General features: G+C 40.8%; 8 non-coding genes across 8 annotated transcripts; all 8 read left to right on the top strand.

Moving 5' to 3' along the window:
* The first annotated feature begins 2316 nt into the window (after nucleotides 1–2316).
* Nucleotides 2317–2427, top strand: trnal-caa (transfer RNA leucine (anticodon CAA)). The gene is made up of 2 exons: nucleotides 2317–2354; nucleotides 2382–2427. It is a non-coding gene; the product is annotated as a tRNA-Leu (tRNA).
* A 175-nt stretch (nucleotides 2428–2602) lies between these two features.
* On the top strand, nucleotides 2603–2713 carry trnal-caa (transfer RNA leucine (anticodon CAA)). The gene is made up of 2 exons: nucleotides 2603–2640; nucleotides 2668–2713. It is a non-coding gene; the product is annotated as a tRNA-Leu (tRNA).
* A 276-nt stretch (nucleotides 2714–2989) lies between these two features.
* Nucleotides 2990–3100, top strand: trnal-caa (transfer RNA leucine (anticodon CAA)). Its single transcript has 2 exons — nucleotides 2990–3027; nucleotides 3055–3100. It is a non-coding gene; the product is annotated as a tRNA-Leu (tRNA).
* A 166-nt stretch (nucleotides 3101–3266) lies between these two features.
* Nucleotides 3267–3377, top strand: trnal-caa (transfer RNA leucine (anticodon CAA)). Its single transcript has 2 exons — nucleotides 3267–3304; nucleotides 3332–3377. It is a non-coding gene; the product is annotated as a tRNA-Leu (tRNA).
* Nucleotides 3378–3543: 166 nt separating this feature from the next.
* Nucleotides 3544–3654, top strand: trnal-caa (transfer RNA leucine (anticodon CAA)). Its single transcript has 2 exons — nucleotides 3544–3581; nucleotides 3609–3654. It is a non-coding gene; the product is annotated as a tRNA-Leu (tRNA).
* A 175-nt stretch (nucleotides 3655–3829) lies between these two features.
* trnal-caa (transfer RNA leucine (anticodon CAA)) lies at nucleotides 3830–3940 on the top strand. Its single transcript has 2 exons — nucleotides 3830–3867; nucleotides 3895–3940. It is a non-coding gene; the product is annotated as a tRNA-Leu (tRNA).
* A 165-nt stretch (nucleotides 3941–4105) lies between these two features.
* On the top strand, nucleotides 4106–4216 carry trnal-caa (transfer RNA leucine (anticodon CAA)). Its single transcript has 2 exons — nucleotides 4106–4143; nucleotides 4171–4216. It is a non-coding gene; the product is annotated as a tRNA-Leu (tRNA).
* Nucleotides 4217–4954: 738 nt separating this feature from the next.
* Nucleotides 4955–5065, top strand: trnal-caa (transfer RNA leucine (anticodon CAA)). The gene is made up of 2 exons: nucleotides 4955–4992; nucleotides 5020–5065. It is a non-coding gene; the product is annotated as a tRNA-Leu (tRNA).
* The last annotated feature ends 1930 nt before the right edge of the window (nucleotides 5066–6995 follow it).

The following is a 6995-nucleotide window of genomic DNA, read 5'->3' as shown; positions in this document are numbered from 1 at the left end:
AAACGAAAAAGCAAGCAAGAGAAACTTAACAGAATGTGAATTGAAGGTGCTCCTACCGGAGGTAAACCGGAGAAAACTGTTATTTGCAAGCTTGTAAAAAAATAAATAGAAAAAAATAGAGTGGGAGAGTTTAGCTAACGCGGTTAACGCAGTGGGGTCTGAACATCGCACTGTGAACAAATTAAAAAAGAAATGGTCCGATGTAAAGGTGCAGGTAAGAGGAGAACAGCGGCGACTTACGTTTCAGCGCATCAGTCAGTCATAGAGCGGAAGCAGATTGTCTTGTAATGGTAAAATATATTGTTGTTTGAATAAGTACAACGTTGTCTTAAAGTAGGCCTATGTCTATAAAGGTTCATATAATGCATCACCACACGGTGTGATGTTGACATAATGTGATTTAGTTTGACACAAAGCAACCGAGTGATCCTTGTCAGCTAGGTAAAATATATTATAAGGAATTTCTATTTTGATTTTATGGTTATCTGCTGAATTTGCTGATGCTTGTAAATTACATGATGTAATTTATTAACATTTCATCATATTATATAGCCTATATAGCCATTGAGAGGGACATCCCAGTGGATCACAGTGTTGTTTTAATTAGTTTACATAAGATATAAGATATTTACATAAGATCCCCTCAATATGTATGTATTATCTGTATAAAAGTTATTAATACTTATTAAATATAATATAAGAATATTATTGTGTGTGTGTTTTATTTTTTGGTGGTGGAGAGGTTGGGGGGTGCCCTTTTTTCAGTTTCAGCACATGCCCCTCAAAAGGTCTGTGCCAGCGGAATTTCAGTTGCCCAATCGCCCGCTACAAGTGCGAGAATGGGCATCATTGTATCTGCGCTCTTGGTCAGTTTGTGGGTTGTTGAGGGGGGTTAACAGCCACGCCTTTAATGGATAACCGCGGTCTCCTGATAAATAATTACGCTCAATAAAATTAAAAAAAGTAAAACTTGGCTGTTTCCGATTCACGTATCCAAATTGGTCTTCAGATGGCGCCTTTATAGCAATGTCCGTGCAGTCGATCGCTTGCGGTTATATTAGGAAAACCGGGGATCACTGAAAATTGCGCTTTGTTTGGCTGGTCAACTGCATGGTATGGAAATCTTATATACCTGCTAGACATGCGGATGATCCCGTCCCATACATCTGGCATTGCACGGCTCAAAGACGACTGGCTTAACCCAGAGCGGTCTGCCAGTTCTCTTGGGAAAGAACCATTTGCCAGGAAACCGAGCGTTATCAGCACCTGTAAGGGAACGGGTAATGCGTGGCTCCTCGCTGTCTCCAAATTTGGACCCAACTCAGCACAGAGCTCCAAGAGGAGCTCTTGGAAATCTGAAACAGCTTATAAGCCAGTCATCATCGTGGGCCAGAAAATCACCGTGGTCCCTAAAAACGCGTTCCCTTCGGATTTGGCCATTGACAAAGTCCTCCAATAAGGCCAACACTGCCATTGCCATAGACTAAGGGATGTATACATTTGCAAATGCTTTTATATGTTCTTAATCACATAACTGGTAGAAAAATATTGTCTCAATTAACCCATTTTATCAATTATAAATTTTCCACATGTGTTGGTGCGATACTTTGTAGTGTGCAATTTAAAATAATTGCCTCTAGGAGTCGCCAAGGGGCATAAAACAAACACACGCACAAAAAATACACGTACGCCAGACATGGAGTTGGCGTGGATCAACGCACATTCTCACGTTAATTTCATCGTTAGTAAATCCAAACGTGAGCGTGAAATCTGGCGTACGCAAAGTTTTTGTGCGTACGCAGCGTTGATACATGAGGCCCCTGGTCTCCGAATGGAGGCGTGGGTTCAAATCCCACTTCTGACAATAACCTTTCAGAAGCCCGAAAAAATGACATCTACGACTTAAGCAATATAGAATATGTTCTCAGATTTTAAATGTGGCAAATATCTATCACTTGACGAAAACTCAAACTTTTGGATTCCCATTAGTTTATTAATTGCGCCGATACTTACAGTACAGCTGTTGTACTGTCAGGATGGCCGAGCGGTCTAAGGTGCCAGAATCAAGAGTTTCAACCTTCTCAAATACTGAGGCTTCTGGCCTCTGATTGGAGGTGTGGGTTCAAGGCCCACTTCTGACAACAACTTTTCAGAAGCCTGAAAAAATTCCATGTATCCTTACATGTCACTTAAGCAACATAGCATGTGTTTCAGATATTAAATATGGCAAATATCTATCACTTGACAAAAGCTCATACTTTTGGATTCCCATTAGTTTATTAATTGCACCGATACTTACAGCGCAGCTGTCATACTGTCAGGATGGCCGAGCGGTCCAAGGCGCCAGACTCAAGGGTTTCGACCTTCTCAAATACTGAGGCTTTTGGTCTCCGGTTGGAAGCGTGGGTTCAAATCCCACTTCTGACAACAACTTTTCAGAAGCCTGAAAAAATTCCATATATCCTTATATGTCACTTAAGCAATATAGCATGTGTTTCAGATATTAAATATGGCAAATATCTGTCACTTGACGAAAGCTCACACTTTTGGATTCCCATTAGTTTATTAATTGCAACGATACTTACAGCGCAGCTGTCGTATTGTCAGGATGGCCGAGCGGTCTAAGGCGACAGACTCAAGGGTTTCAACCTTCTCAAATACTGAGGCTTCTGGTCTCCGAATGGAGGCGTGGGTTCAAATCCCACTTCTGACAATAACTTTTCAGAAGCCCGAAAAAATGACATCTACGACTTAAGCAATATAGAATATGTTCTCAGATTTTAAATGTGGCAAATATCTATCACTTGACGAAAACTCAGACTTTTGGATTCCCATTAGTTTATTAATTGCGCCGATACTTACAGCATAGTTGTCGTTCTGGTCTCAGATTTTAAATGTGGCAAATATCTATCACTTGATAAAAACTCAGACTTTTGGATTCCCATTAGTTTATTAATTGCACCGATACTTACAGCACAGCTGTCGTACTGTCAGGATGGCCGAGCGGTCTAAGGCGCCAGACTCAAGAGTTTCAACCTTCTCAAAAACTGAGACTTCTGGTCTCCGAATGGAGGCGCGGGTTCAAATCCCACTTCTGACAACTGTTTTTCAGGAGCCTGAAAAAATGTCATAAATGACTTAAGCAATATAGAATATGTTCTTAGATATTAAATATGGCAAATATCTGTCACTTGACGAAAGCTCAGACTTTTGGATTCCCATTAGTTTATTAATTGCACCGATACTTACAGCACAGCTGTCGTACTGTCAGGATGGCCGAGCAGTCTAAGGCGCCAGACTCAAGGGTTTCAACCTTCTCAAATACTGAGACTTCTGGTCTCCGAATGGAGGCGTGGGTTCAAATCCCACTTCTGACAACTATTTTTCAGGAGCCTGAAAAAATTTCATAAATGACTTAAGCAATATAGAATATGTTCTTAGATATTAAATATGGCAAATATCTGTCACTTGACGAAAGCTCAGACTTTTGGATTCCCATTAGTTTATTAATTGGACCGATACTTACAGCACAGCTGTCGTACTGTCAGGATGGCCGAGCGGTCTAAGGCGCCAGACTCAAGGGTTTCGACCTTCTCCAATACCGAGGCTTCTGGTCTCCGAATGGAGGCGTGGGTTCAAATTCCACTTCTGACAACAACTTTTCAGAAACCTGAAAAAAATCCATATATCATTATATGTCACTTAAGCAACATAGTATGTGTTTCAGATATTAAATATGGCAAATATCAACCACTTGAAGAAAACTCTGACTTTTGGATTCCCATTAGTTTATTAATTGCACCGATACTTACAGCACAGCTGTCGTACTGTCAGGATGGCCGAGCGGTCTAAGGCGCCAGACTCAAGGGTTTCATCCTTCTCAAAAACTGAGGCTTCTGGTCTCCGAATGGAGGCGTGGGTTCAAATCCTACTTCTGACAACAACTTTTCAGAAGTCCGAAAAAATGACATCTACGACTTAAGCAATATAGAATATGTTCTCAGATTTTAAATGTGGCAAATATCTATCACTTACAAAAGCTGAAACTTTTGGATTCCCACTATTTCATTAACTGTACCCATACTTACAGCAAAGCTGTCGTACTGTCAGGATGGCCGAGCGGTCTAAGGCGCCAGACTCAAAGGTTTCGACCTTCTCAAATACTGAGGCTTCTGGTCTCCGATTGGAGGCATGGGTTTAAATCCCACTTCTGACAGCAACTTTTCAGAAGCCTGAAAAAATTCCATATATCCTTATATGTCACTTAAGCAATATTGCATGTGTTTCAGATATTAAATATGGCAAATATCTGTCACTTGAGGAAAGCTCAGATTTTTGGATTCCCATTAGTTTATTAATTGCACCGATACTTACAGCACAGATGTTGTTCTGTCAGGATGGATGAGCGGTCTAAGGCGCCAGACTCAAGGGTTTCAACCTTCTCAAATACTGAGGCTTTTGGTCTCCGAATGGAGGCGTGGGTTCAAATCCCTCTTCTGACAACTATTTTTCAGGAGCCCGAAAAAATGTCAAAAATGACTTAAGCAATATAGAATATGTTCTCAGATTTTAAATAGGGCAAATATCTATCACTTGACGAAAGCTCAGACTTTTGGATTCCCATTAGTTTATTAATTGCCCCGATACTTACAGCGCAGCTGTCTTACTGTCAGGATGGCCGAGCGGTCTAAGGCGCCAGAATCAAGGGTTTCGACCTTCTCAACTGCTGAGGCTTCTGGTCTCCAATTGGAGGCGTGGGTTCAAATCGCACTTCTGACAACAACTTTTCAGAAACCTGAAAAAATTCCATATATCATTATATGTCACTTAAGCAATATAGTATGGGTTTCAGATATTAAATATGGCAAATATCAACCACTTGAAGAAAACTCTGACTTTTGGATTCCCATTAGTTCATTAATTGCACCGACACTTACAGCACAGCTTTCATACTGTCAGGATGGCCGAGTGGTCCAAGGTGCCAGACTCAAGAGTTTCGAGCTTCTCAAATACTGAGGCTTCTGGTCTCCGATTGGAGGCATGGGTTCAAATCCCACTTCTGACAGCAACTTTTCAGAAACCTGAAAAAATTCCATATATCATTATATGTCACTTAAGCAACATAGTATGTGTTTCAGATATGAAATATGGCAAATATCAACCACTTGAAAAAAACTCTGACTTTTGGATTCCCATTAGTTCTCTATTTGTACCGATACTTACAATAAAGCTGTTGTACTGTCAAGTCAAGTCAAGTCACCTTTATTTATATAGCGCCTTTTACAATACAGATTGTGTCAAAGCAACTGCACAGTATTTAAACAGCACAATAGTGTGTAAGTAACGCATTATTGTAACAATCAATTTTCAGTTAAAGGCAGTTCATCAATGAATTCAGTGATATCATCGTCAGTTCAGTTCAAATAGTATACGATATCGCTGGAAAGTGTCCCCAACTAAGCAAGCCAGAGGCGACAGCGGCAAGGAACCAAAACTCCACAGGTGACAGAAATGGAGAAAAAAAACCTTGGGAGAAACCAGGCTCAGTCGGGGGACCAGTTCTCCTCTGGCTAGACCAAACAACAGTTTGTACCAATGTCTGATTGTAGAGAACTCATCAGGATCCTGTGGTGTAGCGCCGATGGCCGTCAAGGTTGACGAGGTCTTTATTGATGATCCGCCTTGGAGCTCATCTGGTTGACATCCACGGCTATTGAAGACATCTCTAGGTGGTGATCCACGATCTAAGCTGGGTACGGACTGGATCCGGGGGACTGGAGTGACCATCTGATCCGGATACAGGCTGGGTCTGGTGGCTACGGTGACCTCGGAATAAGAATGAAACAGACTAATATTAGCGTAGATGCCATTCTTTTTACGATGCAACGAGTGCATCAGATGTTATGGGAGGTGTTTTCGGTTCCGGTTGACCTAATTAATGCAGCCTAACAATCCTTTAACGGATTTGAATTATAGAAATGTGTTAATGATTTTATGTGTAAGCCAGGTTAAAGAAATGTGTCTTTAATCTAGATTTAAACTGACAGAGTGTGTCTGCCTCCCGAACAGTGTTAGGTAGATTGTTCCAGAGTTTAGGCGCTAGATAAGAAAATGATCTGCCGCCGGCAGTTGATTTTGATATTCTAGGTATTATCAAATTGCCAGAATTTTGAGAACGCAGCGGACGTGAAGGACTATAATACGATAGGAGCTCGCTCAAGTACTGAGGAGCTAAACCATTGAGGGCTTTATAAGTAATTAGCAAGATTTTAAAATCTATACGATGTTTAATAGGGAGCCAATGCAGTGCTGACAGAACCGGGCTAATATGGTCATACTTTCTAGTTCTAGTAAGAACTCTAGCTGCTGCATTTTGGACCAGCTGGAGTTTGTTTATTAAGCGTGCAGAACAACCACCCAATAAAGCATTACAATAATCTATCCTTGAGGTCATGAACGCATGAATTAATGTTTCAGCATTTGACATTGATAGCATAGGTCGTAATTTCGATATATTTTTAAGATGGAAAAATGCGGTTTTGCAGATGCTAGAAATGTGGCTTTCAAAGGAGAGATTGCTATCGAATAGCACACCTAGGTTCCTGACTGATGATGACGAATTTACAGAGCAGCCATCTAGTATTAGACTGTGTTTTAGGTCATTACTTGTGGAGGTTTTAGGTCCAATAATTAATACCTCTGTTTTTTCAGAATTTAACAGTAAGAAGTCATTCGCCATCCAGTTTTTAATATCAGCTATGCATTCTGTTAGTTTTTCGAATGGATATGTTTTGCCGGGCTGCGAAGAAATATAGAGCTGAGTATCATCAGCGTAACAATGAAAGCTAACACCATGTTTCCTGATGATATCTCCCAAGGGTAACATGTAAAGCGTAAAAAGTAATGGCCCTAGCACTGAGCCTTGAGGTACTCCATACTGCACTTGCGATCTAAATGATACCTCTTCATTTATTGCCACAAACTGATGACGGTCA

The sequence above is a fragment of the Garra rufa genome, chromosome 4 (genome assembly GCF_049309525.1).
Source record: "Garra rufa chromosome 4, GarRuf1.0, whole genome shotgun sequence".
NCBI lineage: Eukaryota > Metazoa > Chordata > Actinopteri > Cypriniformes > Cyprinidae > Garra > Garra rufa.
This window is presented reverse-complemented; position numbering and strand designations above follow the sequence as displayed.